The sequence below is a fragment of the Felis catus genome, chromosome D2 (assembly GCF_018350175.1).
Source record: "Felis catus isolate Fca126 chromosome D2, F.catus_Fca126_mat1.0, whole genome shotgun sequence".
NCBI classification, from domain to species: domain Eukaryota; kingdom Metazoa; phylum Chordata; class Mammalia; order Carnivora; family Felidae; genus Felis; species Felis catus.
In genome coordinates, this window is record NC_058378.1 from 19,709,854 (window position 1) to 19,726,088 (window position 16,235).

The window sequence follows — 16,235 nt, forward strand, 5'->3', positions numbered from 1 at the left end:
CCTCACGCCAGACTGTGCTTCTGCACCTGCCATTCCCCCCGTTCTCAGGTACTAACCAAAATGGCCAGCTGCCTCCACAATCCCGGCCACTCCCTGCTCCTTTGGAAACAGTGCTAACAGGCAACAGAGTAACGTGCATGTAAGACAAGACAAAGAAGGAATCAAGGAGGGGAGCCCCATAACATGCTTCGTAAAATTCGAAAGAATTAAACCCTGGACGTTGAAGTAACCCTGCTGGTCAACACAAGATTCTAAGATCCTAAAACCTTGACATTGACACTTGGTCCTTAACTTGACTTGTAATTAATAAAAGTGGAATGAAGTTCAACGAAACCAACGACCTGTCGATGCAGAGAGTCCTTCTTTGCGATCTCGTTTTCAAGGTTATCCTTGAGGTCGTGCAGAGAGGTGGCTTCGTGCTGTGCCCTGAGGCAGCGCTTCTCAAGGGTAGTGATCCTGTCTTGCATGTCTTCCGTCTGGGCCATGGCCTACAGCAGGTATTTCAGAGGGAAAACAGGGAAAGAGTTAGCGTACGACACATTAAGACACTCCAGACACAAAAACCCGGGCGAAATCCTCATTTTCCAAACAAACAGAAAAGTAGCATCCTCGGGGCACCTGGGTGGCTCAGCCGGTGCCGCTCTGTGAGTTGGCGCCCCGCGTCAGGCTCTGTGCCGACAGTGCGGAGGCTGCTCGGGATTCTGACCAGTTACCCAGGCTTATTCTTTCCCATGTGTTCAAAGACAAACGGATAATAAAGTCTCCCGGAAGTCACAACCTCGGTTGCCTCCGGACATCATTCAGCTTTCCACGGAACGGCGACTTGCCTCTGGAGGCACACACCATGAGACAACCATCCTTTTTCCCGGGGAAAAGGTGGATGAAATCTCATCCAATTACCACAAAGTTGAAGCAGCAGTGTTAACAAATGGAAGCCAAACTCCACCTTTCATATAACTGGAAGTCATCTTCTGTAGCCTCACCCTGTAACAACATTGTATCCCATGGTGTCTGACACTGCAAATGGAACCAGAAGGTCCTGCCCTGCGTTTCTTGTCCAACACCGGAAAGATTCCTCTTCCAGTCCTCCGTGTTTACTAAGCAATGTATGTCAGCAGTCTCAGGAGTGAAAGTGATGAGTCCTAAGAAATGATTTTCTAAATTCTCTGCATATTGAACTCTGCTGAGGGGTCTCTCCCCACCTTTGCCAAACAACAACTTCACTGAACGGGTTATAGAATTTCTGCAAATACTTTTGTTTTAAATTCTGACACGATCTCACCCACACTGAGGTACTAAACAGACTGCTCGTGCACTTACACCCTCGAGGGTCTGACAGGGTCTTCCCGAGGTGGCATTGCCGGGCTGGGGGTGGGGTGTGCGGGGACTGTCCGCAAAGGGCAGCTCACAGTGACAGGAGGAGGCACAGAGAAACCATCCTACCCTTACTAGTTTCTGTGACAATGATCAGATTCCCATCGACGACCACACGTGCAGAAGCGGCCGCACTCCTCCATGACCTTACACCAGGACCAGCGGGCTGCCCCTCGTTCACTCTGACCGCCACGACCAGGAGCACGGAACCCTGGGAGGAGGGCAGGGCGGCAGAGGCGGCCGTGACGGCCCCTGGCAGAGCCGCCCTCACAAGGTCGTGCCCCCGGAAACGACCTGGCAGCACCACGCTGGTTCCTACGTGCCGAGTGTGTTCCCAAAACGGACCGAGAGCACGGCATGGGCCAAGCTCAGGTGGCCCACACTCCACACCCGAGGCCACTCCGCCGCCTGCCCGCCAGGCCTCGGCAGGGGAGAGCCCAGGGAGGACAGATTCCACCACGCAGACGGGGAGGCAGCCCGCCCAGGCCCCAGAATCACGTCCCGTTCTGCTGCTACTTCTACCAAACTCCAAACGTTCAAAACCCGTGGGAGACGAAGGCACACTGGGCAAGGCCGAACCAAACACCCCACGTTTAGCTCGACGACGGCGTGGCCATCTCAAATGACACTCACTTCACGGACATCTCTTTGTAATATGGTGTTCATTGCTTTAGAAAGGATGAGGTCTTTCCTTGAGATGTCCAGGTCTTCTTCCAGCTTGGCCACGAGAGTGCACAGGGTAGCCAGGAGCTCTTTCATCTGGCTCTGCACCTTTGAAACTCAGAAAGGGAAGCAACATGTGAGGGCCCCCACTGCTAGTCTTCATATGTTGTTTTAAAAACAATGGATAAAAAGGAAACCCCCTCCAATCAAATCCTGGGATGATGTCTGCAGCTGAACTCTGCGTGTGGCCCCTAATTCTTCTTCTACGAAACTACACCCCTCCAGTGCCACACGTAGCTGCTCTCTCACCTGGAAACAAAGGGATTGAGTTTGTACACAGAGGTGTTTCATTAGTCCTTACTATACAGTGACCCTAAGATCCCCTTCGACTCAAATAACATGACAGAATGCTGGTAAGGTTTTTCACGGATGCTCCGGTTCACAAACTTGCTTGTTAACCGCTTTCAATTTTACATTGGAGACAAATCTTCCCCGAAATAAATTACATTATGCAATTTGTACTAGCCAATCGATACTCACAACATTTCCACCAACTACTGCTTTTTAACCATACAGACCTGTCTTCTTACAAGAATTCAAGAAGATGAAAAGGAAACTCCAGTCACACAAACACACAAAGTGTGCCTAGAACACACAGCATGTGCACAAACTGAGAACCGCCGTGGCTAGGCACACCGTTTCAGCCTCGGTTTTGTCCTTCTCCAATATGGAGTTGAGGACCTTGAGCACCTCCGCCTCACTGGACACGCCGGCCGGAGTCTTCGCCTGTCGCCCTCATGGTTTTTTGAAGAGCTCTCTCGTGCCTGGAGACGAGGAACTCCAAATGTTCCAGCAGCAGCTGGCGGGAGAGGCAAAAGGAACACCGTGTTTCAAGAACACCTTCAATTCCGGGCCTCAAGTTCACCAAATGCAAAACCAAGTCTGAATCCCTTCAATTCAGTTCCCAGGTAGGGAGCCACCCCCTCGAATGTGTTAAAATGGCCTTACTTCTCCTCACGGATCAAAGAAGGTTTGAGAAAAATAGGTCCCAGCCAACTCCATGGGGACATGTGGACAAGGGGAGTGAATGGTGTCCTGTGTTTAAAGACACTGGCAGTGCGCCTACTGACCCTGGTGTTGTTTCTCTCCGCCTTCAGGTTGGCGATCTCCTCCTCTCTCTGCACGAGTAGCTCCCTGCAGGTGTGGAGCTCTGCAGCGAGAGCTGCACACTCCTGGGGTCGGAGAGGGGACAAAAGTGGAGAGACACAGGGGGTCTTTACCAGAGCACACCAGGCCTCCGTGGCCCTCCAGAGTCCCAGCACCCACCACCCTCAAGTAGCATCACACACACCAGTCCCCTCCTCACCACCCACAGGAGTTCCGGGGATTCTCGGAGGGACCGACACTCAAGGGGACAGACATTTTCAGGTGCCTGGCAGGTCTAGGACTCAGGAACTCTGCTGACTCGGGAGCAACAGGCCGAGAAGCCTCCTGCCCATCTGCAGCCTCTGGCCTCATCTGGCAAGCAGGCTTGTGGAGCGGCAGTGGGGAAAGGCTGACGGTACTCAAAAGCTGCTGTTTTAGCCTGAACCCCTGGCTCAATCAGACTCAACCATACCCAATGGACTTTTCAAAAATGATGGTAGGACTCTTGACGAAAGGGCGAGTTTACGACTTCTTTCCTTAGTCAAGCAGGAAATATTATGGAGGAAGGGTTTCTGAGGAGAGTGATGCCAGGGCCCACCACCCCGCGTGGGGTTTCTCTCCCACAATACTGAGCGCCCGCCCAGGACATGGCGTACAGGTGGGCTCCAAGGAGGTGGACGCACACTCTCCAGTCAGTCGAGCGCAGAGCCCGGTGCAGGGCTCAATCCCTGAACCATGACATCATGACCTGAGCTGAAACCAAGAGTCAGACTCTTAACGCCCTGAGACACCCAGGCGCCCCAGAGCTTTTGTCTCTGTAGGACAAACGAGGGGATAAACGTTCACTTAACAACTGACATTCCAAATAAAGAGAGATGTTGATTTCAGCAATTCTAGAAAATCCAAGTACAAACTGGTGACATACTTCAATTTCTTTCATAAATTAACCCTTTCCAAATCAACGGGAATGTTATCACAGAACTGAACACGTTCCTTGCAATCTGACTTGACAAGGTGAACCCACAGAAGCCTATCTGATCCTTGAGGTAGGACTGTGCAGGCCCATTTCTATGTGGGGATTTTTGTTCCAATAAATACATTGGAAACTTTTCTGGAGATGTGTGACTTTTGGAAAGACTGGCAGATGAGCTGAGCAGCTACGAAGTATCAAAACTAGTAAGTAAAAGGGAGGCCAGGAGTGCATGAAATGTACGCAGATACTAGGCTATTAGAGCATTTCCTCTCTGAAAACATACACAAACCTACTCTAACAAGATAAAACGTATCATTTTGCACACAGAAACAGACCGTACCTACATGGTACAATTTGCAGTAAAGGGAAAGGCAAACAAATGTGGAGACGCAGGATTAAGTCCTAACCGCATAACACGAGCTGTAGCAGACGCTGTCCTCTGGGGGAAGGGTGCACCACCTCCTGTTGCTATTGAGGTCCCCTCAAGTGTTGCACGAATCCACGAATCTGCTACTCAGCTCTTGGTAAGCACTTCCTTTCTCCAGTAAATCAAGCACCACAGGAGAAGTGATTTCTCAGGGTTCCTGCGTCATTTTCACCGTGATAAGGGCAATACCATGAACCTTAATTACAGCCCGGGACCCGTTTGAAGTGTCCCCAGGGATGCTGGACGTGCTCCCGCGATGCAGAAAAGACTCATGGTATGACAAGAAAAGGCTGAATGGCCTGACATGTACTGAGGTCCACAGCTGCAGCTGCCAGCCGGCCAGCGTGAGGACCATGGAGACACAAAGAAAGGGAAATTCTCGAAGCTCTCGCTGCAGCTACCCCAGCACATGCAAAAACCTGGTGCTATTTGTGAGACATCTTTGTGTCTCGTGTGGAAGATGTGGCATCTCTGTGGATGTAGGACTGCTGTGAGACGGGCACACCTGCAGACTCAACTCAAACTGCAAGACAAGTGAAGACCTGACATCACGACGTAAGGCAGAAGGAAGGGAAGGATCGAAAACTGGCACATTTCAATGCAGGCACAGGACAGCTTGGTGGTTTTAGAAAGGGGTTTGGCTTTGAAATGGTCCAGACGATAGGAGAAGCAGCCTCCACCACGAAGAAGAAGGACACAGTTTCCCAGACGCCCCAGAGAAGATTGCAGAGAAGCAGGAACTACCATCCACCGCATGTCAACCACTCCAACACAAAAAGTGAAAACCCAAGAAAATCAGGTGAGGAGACCATGGCTGCCTGCACAGGTTTTTCATGCAGAAGGAGGTGCCCTGTCGGGGGGAAAATGCCACAAACGACATTTATTCACGAGAAAGACAAGTGAGCGCCAAGATGTTGGGTAGGAAGGGGTGAAGCAGCTACCGACTGAGCGGATACGGGCGGGGTGTGAGCAGGGCGGCTGGCCCTGTGTAGGAAGCTCACCCCAGGGTCCTGAAGGCAACAAGTCCCAGTGGCCAGTGGTCTGCTGCACAACCAGAGCCCTTGCCCTGGACCAGTTCCATCCCGGCTCTGTCCCTCAACTCAGGAAGTACGCTGAAAGCAAGGGACTGTCCTCCAAAGTTCTTCTGACATTGGACAATGTCCTGGCCACCCAGAACCCCACGGGTCAGCACCAAACGTGTCTTGGCGGCTCACTCGCTCCGGAGCGCAGCGGGTCTAAGTCAGCCTGCGGACCAGGGGCCACGAGGACCTGTGAGGCTCATGACACAGGCACGTTACAAGAAGGACAGTCAAAGCTACCAAAGAGAACCGCCACAGAGGGAACATTATGAAAGTCAGGAAGATGCCAAGGGACGTTACAAAAAACTCTGGGGAAACCATCAAGCCCAACACAATCAAGAAATCCCTGCTAGAGATGACTGTCCATACGACGTGCGTGATTTCCAGGACCTATGACACAGCCAATCAGGAAACTCATGAATGAGAATATGGCAAAAAGAAAAAAAAGAAAAAGAAAAAGAGTTGGGGGATGCAGGGATTCAAAATACGTATCCTACAGAAGGTCACCAGCACAGAGAAAAGCCCAGAGGAGGTCACAGAAGAAGACACCACAGAGAGGAGATCTGGCGAAGCAGACGGAGGGCGAGGAAGGCGGCATGGAAGTGGCGTCGCTGGAAAGCACGCTGCCACCAGGAGTGATCCGGCACAGTCTCGGCTCCTTTCCCACATGGACCCTTCCGTGATAAGGGCGCTGGGACTAAAGCCAGCCAGCCGTCTACGGAAACATTGGCCAGGAACAGAAAGGCCCTTCTGGAAAGCTGCACAGACAGTGCCCGCCTCCACCCCCATACCGCCAGGCCCCAAGGCCCAAGACTGCCCCATCTAGCGGGTCCCCCCCACCCCGTGCAGGTCTGTGCATCAGCACATTTGTGAGGACCCACCGCCACTTTCCAGACAGCAAATCCTCACCAAGGTGCTCAGTGAACCACTTCGCCTGCCACCCACACGTCTGTGCGTGAAAATCGAGGGAGCATGCAGCCAGGCCACCCGGGACGCATGTGTGTCACCACCACCTAAGCATTCATCAGGAGGAACATCGTGTGCGAGACTTGTGTGCACTTGGACAGCCTATCCTCACATGGGCATAAGGGGATAAGATCTGACATAAAACGAATAACGTGTTGTTCCATAACCTGGCTTTCAAAAAATGACATTTCCTTCTGGCAGGCCTCTCTGTCCCCGCCCAGAGAAAATGCCTCTCAGCCTACTATCACAGGCCGTTTTTGTAATGTAACAATGTGTCCAGACTGTATTAGGAATTTGGCTGTAAAACCGCAGGCTAGAAAAGCTTTGTAACCATGCATTCACCCGTGTCTCTCCTAGGCCATGACGAAGCAATCGTACTGATTACACCAGGCCATCACGAAGCATTCACCCTTCATTGGTAACGCATGAATTGTGACATCCGTAAATACACAGGAATCTTTCCAATGCCTCCCATTTCTGATGCATAGTGCTAACGATACACGTAACAACAGCGTAGTGTGTCACCTGAGCCAGCACTGATGTGGGTTCTGATAGACAATTCCTTCTAGAAACAAACGGAGAAGAAACTTAGGGATCCATGCAGCGTAGAGCTGTGCACCTATTTCCCTGTGACGTAAAACTGTTTCTCTAGCTTACTTGACTCGAAGAATATAGTATATAACACATACAAGATACAGGTGCTAATGCACTGTTTGTGTTTCTACTCAGGTTACTGGACAACAGGAGAGTTTGAACAGTTAAGTGTTCTGGGGACCAAACGTTATACATGGATTTTCAATTGTGGGCAGGGTGGAACCCCGAACACCAAGTTGTTCTACGGTCAGCTCTACTCATCCTTGGGGAAGAACGAAGCAAGCACGACCTTTGTGAACAACAGAAAAGAGTAAAATAGAAATAGATTTTCTGTTTTAATTTTTTAATGTCATTCTTTATTTCTTAGAGACGGAGAGCAGCAGGGGACGGGCAGAGTAAGAGGCAGACAAGGAATTGAAAGCAGACTCCAGGCTCTGGGCTGTCAGCTCACAGCCCGTCTCGGGGGTTCCCTGGCCAAGAAAAAGTTCATGACGGGGCCAAAGTCAGCCGCTTAACTGACTGAGCAACCTAGGAGCAGAAAAGGAGAAGTTTTGACGGTCCTTGTACACAAGGCATACGTGTTTGCCCAAAGGAGTTAGTGACCAAGTTGCTCAGCAACACCCAGCCCTAAGGGCCAGCAGGCAGGACAAAGATTCAGAAAGAAAGGCCGAATTCTCAGAGAGCGAGGCGTATTGTACACGGATGGGGCAGGAAGCCAGCATCTCTGCACAGCAGGAGGCGCCCCCCGCCCCACAGCCAAGCTGCTGCGAGGTGAGTGGGGCCGGCGCAGGGAAGACCGCAGGACTCGGCCCCTCCCCGAGTCCACCCGAGTGATGACAGGGTACAGATCTCCAGAGACCTCACAGATGGCCTCTGAGACAGGCAAGCTCCACGCCACAGGACCCACGGACCAGCAGGGAGAGGGAAGAGCAGGAAAGAGGCAAAGCCATCTCCCTGGCTTCTGACCACCGGACCAGGGAGCAAGCTGCTCTGTTCCCAGGAGGAGGCACAGGTGGGGGGAAGAGGGTGGTGGCCCGTGTGGAACTCAAAGAGCCCACAGTCCGCCCAGATGGAGCTTCACTACGAGGTGCTTGGAAAGGCATCCGGGAGACAGAGCGGGGTGCATGAAGGAGAACTCAGGGCAGCCGAACCTCCCAAGGAAAACCGCCTCCCCGAGGCTGACCCACGCCGACCCATGGGACAAAACGGCCATCCTGCAGCCGCACTGTGCACACGTTCCCCTATTCCACCGAACCACACACTCCCATGCCCTTCTATTGCTCTCCGTAAAACCACATACGTCTCTGGGCGAGGTAACTGCAGCACATAGTGTTCAGCACCTAGTACAGTGCCTGCCACGCACTCCAGAACAGGTGAATACTTTAGTGTACGCCTTGTACCCACACACGTACAATTACACACGCTGCTTTTAAACATTACGTAGTTCTGTAAAGGATATAAAGACGCACACTGTCCTGTGCTTTATGTGATGGGTGATGTGAGGGGCTTGTACCTGTTGCCTAGAACACGAATCTTAGAGCTCAACCCACACATTAGAAGGAGCCACTCTACCCAATGACGTCCACACTGCATCCATTCTTGTCTCCTCCCCCAACCCACTATCCACACAGAACCAGCACCAGCTTTCAAAAAATTCAACAACATCATGCCAGTCCTTCCTCCTGAGGACACAACGACCCCAGGCCCTTATCTAAAAACCCAACTCCTTACGGGGTAGGTTCTGTCCCAACACCAGCTGCCTGGTGCCTCACCTGGCTCCTCTTCCCCTTCCATCGCTTACAAGAAAGCCAAGCTCCTCCTTGACCCCGGCCTTTGGCCTCGGAGTCAGACTGCTGGGAGAGTGCTCGGTCAGCCTCAGCTCCCGAGCGACCTCTCCGGAAAAGGCCTTTCCGGAACCACAGTGCGCAAGTAAGCGACATTTCCTCCTAACCCCTTCACTCGTCCAGATACACTCTTCTCAGATGTGCCTCCACCACCGTCTCCGAGGAGCACAGCAGCCAGAGCCTGGCGACCACAATGGTGCAGCGTCACAAAAGGGCTCAACAAGGGTGGGTGGTTGTGTCTCTGCAGATGATTCGGGTGCACCAACACAGAAGCCCTTTTTTGGGGGCTACACTGTACACATACAGACATCATAAGGACTCTAAACCCTTATCTTTCTATAATAACACTGAATGTAAATGGACCAAATGTGCCAACCAAAAGACATAGGGTATCAGAATGGATAAAAAAACAAGACCCATCTATTTGCTGTCTACAAGAGACTCATTTTAGCCCTGAGGACACCTTTAGATTGAGAGTGAGGGGATGGAGAACTATTTATCATGCTACTGGAAGCCAAAAGAAAGCTGGAGTAGCCATATCAGACAAACTAGACTTTCAATCAAAGGCTGTAACAAGAGATGAAGAAGGGCATTTGATAATAATTACAGGGCCTATCCATCAGGAAGAGCTAACAATTATAAATGTCTATGCGCCGAATACAGGAGCCCCCAAATATAAAAAACAATTCCTCATAAACATGAGCAACCTTATTGATAAGAATGTGGTCATTGCACGGGACTTTAACACTCCACTTACAGAAATGGATAGATCATCTAGACACACGGTCAATAAAGAAACAAGGGCCCTGAAGGATACATTGGATCAGATGGACTTGACACATATATTTAGAACTCTGCATCCCAAAGCAACAGAATATACTTTCTTCTCGAGTGCACATGGGACATTCTCCAAGATAGGTCATATACTGGGTCACAAAACAGCCCTTCATGAGTATACAAGAATTGAAATTGTACCATGCATACTTTCAGACCACAATGCTATGAAGCTTGAAATGAACCACAGGAAAAAGTCTGGAAACCTCCCAAAGCATGGAGGTTAAAGAACACCCTACTAAAGAATGAGTGGGTCAACCAGGCAATTAGAGAAGAAATTTAAAAATATATGAAACAAACGAAAATGAAAATACAACAATCCAAACGCTTTGGGATGCAGCGAAAGCAGTCCTGAGAGGAAAATACATTGCAATCCAGGCCTATCTCCAGAAACAAGAGAAATCCCAAATACAAAATCTAACAGCACACCTAAAGGAAATAGAAGCAGAACAGCAAAGGCAGCCTAAACCCAGCAGAAGAGGAGAAATAAGAAAGATCAGAGCAGAAGTAAACAATATAGAATCTAAAAAAAACTGTAGAGCAGATCAACGAAACCAAGAGTTGGTTTTTTGAAAAGATAAACAAAATTGACAAACCTTTAGCCAGGCTTCTCAAAAAGAAATGGGAGATGACCCAAATAGATAAAATCATGAATGAAAATGGAATTATTACAACCAATCCCTCAGAGATACAAACAATTCTCAGGGAATACTATGAAAAATTATATGCCAACAAATTGGACAACCTGGAAGAAATGGACAAATTCCTAAACACGCACACTCTTCCAAAACTCAATCAGGAGGAAAGAGAAAGCTTGAACAGACCCATCGCCAGTGAAGAAATTGAATCGGTTATCAAAAATCTCCCAACAAATAAGAGTCCAGGACCAGATGGCTTCCCAGGGGAGTTCTACCAGACGTTTAAAGCAGAGATAATACCTATCCTTCTCAAGCTATTCCAAGAAATAGAAAGGGAAGGAAAACTTCCAGACTCATTCTATGAAGCCAGCATGACTTTGATTCCTAAACCAGACAGAGACCCAGTAAAAAAAGAGAACTACAGGCCAATATCCCTGATAAATATAGATGCAAAAATTCTCAATAAGATACTAGCAAATCGAATTCAACAGCATATAAAAAGAATAACCCACCATGATCAAGTGGGATTCATTCCTGGGATGCAGGGCTGGTTCCACATTCACAAATCAATCAACGTGATACATCACAGTGAGAAAAGAAAGGATAAGAACCATATGAGCCTGTCAATCGATGCAGAAAAGGCCTTTGACAAAATTCAGCAACCTTTCTTAATAAAAACCCTTGAGAAAGTCGGGATAGAAGGAACATACTTACACATCATAAAAGCCATTGATGAAAAGCCCACAGCTAACATCATCCTCAATGGGGAAAACCTGAGAGCTTTTTCCCTGAGATCAGGAACGCGACGGGGATGCCCACTCTCACCGCTGTTGTGTAACATAGTGTTGGAAGTTCTAGCATCAGCAATCAGACAACAAAAGGAAATCAAAGGCATCCAAATTGGCAAAGATGAAGTCAAGCTTTCCCTTTTTGCAGATGACATGATACTATACATGGAAAATCTGATAGACTCCCCCAAAAGTCTGCTAGGACTGATACAGGAATTCAGCAAAGTTGCAGGATACAAAATCAATGTACAGAAATCAGTTGCATTCTTATACACTAACAATGAAGCAACAGAAAGACAAATAAAGAAACTGATCCCATTCACAATTGCACCAAGAAGCATAAAATACCGAGGAATAACTCTAACCAAAGATGTAAAAGATCTGTATGCTGAAAACTATAGAAAGCTTATGAAGGTAATTGAAGAAGATATGAAGAAATGGAAAGACATTCCGTGCTCATGGATTGGAAGAATAAATATTGTCAAAATGTCAATACTACCCAAAGCTATCTACACATTCAATGCAATCCCAATCAAAATTGCACCAGCATTCTTCTCGAAACTAGAACAAGCAATCCTAAAATTCAAATGGAACCACAAAAGGCCCCGAATGGCCAAAGTAATTTTGAAGAAGAAGACCAAAGCAGGAGGCATCACAATCCCAGACTTTAGCCTCAACTACAAAGCTGTCATCATGAAGACAGCATGGTATTGGCACAAACACAGACACATAGACCAATGGAATAGAATAGAAACCCCAGAACTAGACCCACAAACGTATGGCCAACTCATCTTTGACAAAGCAGGGAAAAACATCCAATGGAAAAAAGACAGTCTCTTTAACAAATGGTGCTGGGAGAACTGGACAGCAACATGCAGAAGGTTGAAACTAGACCCCTTTCTCACACCATTCACAAAAATAAACTCAAAATGGAGAAAGGACCTGAATGTGAGACAGGAAACCATCAAAACCCTAGAGAGGAAAGCAGGAAAAGACCTCTCTGGCCTCAGCCGTAGCTATCGCTTACTCGACACATCCCCAAAGGCAAGGGAATTAAAAGCAAAAATGAATTACTGGGACCTTATGAAGATAAAAAGCTTCTGCACAGCAAAGGAAACAACCAACAAAACTAAAAGGCAAACAACGGAATGGGAAAAGATATTTGCAAATGACATATCGGACAAAGGGCTAGTATCCAAAATCTAGAAAGCGCTCACCAAACTCCACACCCAAAAAACAAATAACCCAGTGAACAAATGGGCAGGAAACATGAATAGACACTTCTCTAAAGAAGACATCCGGATGGCCAACAGGCACATGTAAAGATGCTCAACGTCGCTCCTCATCAGGGAAATACAAATCAAAACCACACTCAGATATCACCTCATGCCAGTCAGAGTGGCCAAAATGAACAAATCAGGAGACTATAGATGCTGGAGAGGATGTGGAGAAACGGGAACTCTCTTGCACTGTTGGTGGGAATGCAAATTGATGCAGCCACTATGGAAAACAGTGTGGAGGTTCCTCAGAAAATTAAAAATACACCTACCCTATGACCCAGCAATAGCACTGCTAGGAATTTACCCAAGGGATACAGGAGTACTGATGCATAGGGGCACTTGTACCCCAATGTTTATAGCAGCACTCTCAACAATAGCCAAATGATGGAAAGAGCCTCAATGTCCATCAACTGATGAATGGATAAAGAAATTGTGGTTTATATACACAATGGAGTACTACGTGGCAATGAGAAAGAATGAAATATGGCCCTTTGTAGCAACATGGATGGAAGTGGAGAGTGTGATGCTAAGTGAAATAAGCCATACAGAGAAAGACAGATACCATATGGTTTCACTCTTAGGTGGATCATGAGAAACTTAACAGAAACCCATGGGGGACAGGAAGAAAAAAAAGGAGGTTAGAGTGGGAGAGAGCCAGAGCATAAGAGACTCTTAAAAACTGAGAACAAACGGGGTTGATGGGGGGTGGGAGGGAGGGGAGGGTGGGTGATGGGTATTGAGGAGGGCACCTTTTGGGATGAGCACTGGGTGTTGTATGGAAACCAATTTGACAATAAATTTCATATATTGAAAAAAAATAAATAAACATAAAAAATTCAACAACATCATGCCAGTCCTTCCTCCTGAGGACACAACGACCCCAGGCCCTTATCTAAAAACCCAACTCCTTACGGGGTAGGTTCTGTCCCAACACCAGCTGCCTGGTGCCTCACCTGGCTCCTCTTCCCCTTCCATCGCTTACAAGAAAGCCAAGCTCCTCCTTGACCCCGGCCTTTGGCCTCGGAGTCAGACTGCTGGGAGAGTGCTCGGTCAGCCTCAGCTCCCGAACGACCTCTCCGGAAAAGGCCTTTCCGGAACCACAGTGCGCAAGTAAGCGACATTTCCTCCTAACCCCTTCACTCGTCCAGATACACTCTTCTCAGATGTGCCTCCACCACCGTCTCCGAGGAGCACAGCAGCCAGAGCCTGGCGACCACAATGGTGCAGCGTCACAAAAGGGCTCAACAAGGGTGGGTGGTTGTGTCTCTGCAGATGATTCGGGTGCACCGACACAGAAGCCCTTTTTGTGGGGGCTACCCTGTACGCTTGAGGGGCATCCCACCCCCAGCCTGCTTCAGATTCTGGGTCTCCCTCTGTCTGCCCCTCCCCTGGCCACACTCTCTGTCTCTCTAAATAGTAAATAAACATTAGGAAAATTAGAAAACAAACGACACTGATCAAACACTCCCAGAATAACTGTCACTTAAGCGATCCACATCGTCTAGTTGCCCTGCCATAGCCAGCCCGTCACCACAAAGCCAGCCCTGGGCAGGCACCTGACAAGGGAGGAGGGCGGCCATGGCAGTGGGGGATAGGGAGCTGGGAGGCTGACACCATCACCACCCCATGGACGCTGGCTGAGTGTGAGCAAACTAGATGGTCATTTTAGAAGAACGACGGGTACTAGGCAAGGACTACTGGGTTTCGTTTTCTCCTGTAACAAATGCAGATGACCAAAATGTTTGCTATGACTTCTCAGTCTTCCCTGGCTTGTTCTTATACATGTGAGTAGCCTGTTAATCAACACATCATGAACTAGGAAAGATGAGTTCAATTTGAAGCATGTTTGAAGGCATCAAGGAGACCCCGAGGCAGTCACAACTGGGAGGACTGAGACCCCAACAAAAGGGAAGCCCGCTGAGCCAACTCTAATGTTCAGAGTCCTCTCTCTCCCTCAAGACATGTGAGGATTCTGAATTTCCTCAGGGATTGGAGGCAAGATACCAACGAGCTGCAAAGGAAACCTAACAGAAAGGCAAGCAGAAAGTCGCAGCTAACCGAGCTCTGGACAGCACAGGGAGGCACAGAAAATGAGCCCGGCACTCGGCAAGCACTGCCTGAGAAGCTGACCCTTCCATCATCTCATTGTGCTGTGGAGAAAATAACTGGGCTTTGGGACCTAGCATCAAGGACGGGTCCTCGGAAATCCTCCAGGCCTCCAAATGGAGACCCTGGAGGTCTACACGGGGGTGGGGGACAGCGTGAGCCCAGCTCACACTGCACCTTACAAAGACTGAGCCCCAGTCTCAACTCACTCACGCCTGAGTGGGCCCAATAACGAAACGAAATGAAAGGAAAGCAAAGGCAAGGAAATGAAAGGAAAGGAAAGGAAGGGAAAGGCAAGGCAAGGCAAGGCAAGGAAATGAAAGGAATGCCTGGGTGGCTCAGTCGGGGAAGCATCTCACTTTGGTTCATGTCATGATCTGACGCTGCATGGTTTGAGTCCCGTGTCGGGCTCTGTGGTGACAGTGAAGAGCCTGGAGCCTGCTTTGGATTCTGTGTCTCCCACTTTGTCTCCCCCTCCCCTGCTCAAGTTTTGTCTCTACCTCTCTCTCTCTCTCAAAAGTAAATAATATTAAAAAAAATTCTTTTAATAAGAAAAGGAAAGAAACAAACAAGCAAACAAAAAAAGAGAGGCACCTGGATAGCTCAGTCTACTCGTTGAAGTGACCAACACTAGGTTTCGGCTCACGTTTGTGAGTTTGAGCCCTGTGTTGGGCTCTCTACTGAACAGAAAAGAGCCTCTTCTCAACAGTGTCTCTCTCTCCCCCGTCCTCTACTCCCACCCCTGCTCTCACTTTCTTTCTCCCTCAAAATAAATAGATAAACATATAAAAAAAACCAACAGGTTTTACATCATATCGACCCAAAGAAGAAAGAAGAGAAACAGACCAAGAGGAGACACATAGACTGGAGTTATTGGATGCAAAAGTCAAGTGTCCAAAAACCATTCTTGACAAATGGGAAATTTTCAGAGACTCAAAACAGATTCTCAAACTGCAAATTATCAGAGCTAAAATTAAGACCTCCAGGTGCCTGAGTGGCTCAGTTGGTTAAGCATCTGACTTCAGCTCAGGTCATGATCTCGTGATTCAGGAGTTTGAGCCCCGCGTTGGGCTCTGTGCTGACAGTGCAGAGCCTAGAGCCTGCTTCGGCATCTGTGTCTCCCTCTCTCTCTGTTCTTCCCTTGCTCCCAGTCTGTCTAGCTCTCCAACATAATTAAAAGACTAAAAAATCTTGTTAATGGCATTAAGAACTCAGTCTGTGGGTTTCACATCAGACTAGACACAGGTGAATAGACTCAGTGAACTGAAAGATAGGTAGGTAAAAATATATCTAGACTGTACACACAGAAAACGTCCAGAAAATACAGAAGCCCAAAAGACACAGAAGATATGGTACAAAGGTCCAATAGGAACCCACAAAGTAGAGGAAACACAGAATGGGTAGTACCACATCACGACAAAGATAAGAATCAAAACTGATAAAAGAACCATGAGAGTGACTCCACAAAGAACACCCGAGGCAAAAAGATGTTCACACTCATGAGAGGACAAAGATACCGCCTT

At 48.5% G+C, this 16,235-nt stretch overlaps 1 long non-coding RNA gene and 1 pseudogene across 1 annotated transcript; one reads left to right on the forward strand and one right to left on the reverse strand.

Moving 5' to 3' along the window:
- Positions 1 to 9,242, reverse strand: part of LOC123380768 — a 33,295-nt pseudogene extending 24,053 nt beyond the window's left edge.
- On the forward strand, positions 3,062 to 7,561 carry LOC123380769. The gene is made up of 2 exons (XR_006586934.1): positions 3,062 to 7,046; positions 7,358 to 7,561. It is a non-coding gene; the product is annotated as an uncharacterized LOC123380769 (long non-coding RNA).
- Positions 9,243 to 16,235: the final 6,993 nt, after the last annotated feature.